We start from the raw sequence: 320 nt of genomic DNA on the forward strand, positions 1-320 counted from the left end.
GTCGAATCACGATTAGAGAAATAGCTGATGATCTTAACATATCGTTTGGCTCATGCCAATCAATTTTAACGGATGTTTTGGGTATGACACGTGTGTCAGTGAAATTCGTTCCAAAACTGCTTAATTTTGATCAGAAGCAGCGTCGTATGAACATCGCCCATGACATGTTGAACGACGTCAATGATGATCCTGATCTGCTCAAAAGGGTTATAACTGGTGACAAAACATGGGTATGACGAAAAGGCCCATGAAAGGACGAAGATTTGCGACGATTGAGGAGATTAAGGCTGCATCGCTGGAGGAGCTCAAGGCAATACCCA

General features: G+C 43.1%; 1 protein-coding gene across 1 annotated transcript in view; it reads right to left on the bottom strand.

Annotated features, from left to right (window-relative positions):
- Positions 1–320, bottom strand: part of LOC108759410 (peroxisomal N(1)-acetyl-spermine/spermidine oxidase-like) — an 18,785-nt gene that overhangs the window by 17,078 nt on the left and 1,387 nt on the right.

Source organism: Trachymyrmex cornetzi, unplaced genomic scaffold (assembly GCF_001594075.2).
Source record: "Trachymyrmex cornetzi isolate Tcor2-1 unplaced genomic scaffold, Tcor1.1 scaffold1832, whole genome shotgun sequence".
Lineage (NCBI taxonomy): Eukaryota > Metazoa > Arthropoda > Insecta > Hymenoptera > Formicidae > Trachymyrmex > Trachymyrmex cornetzi.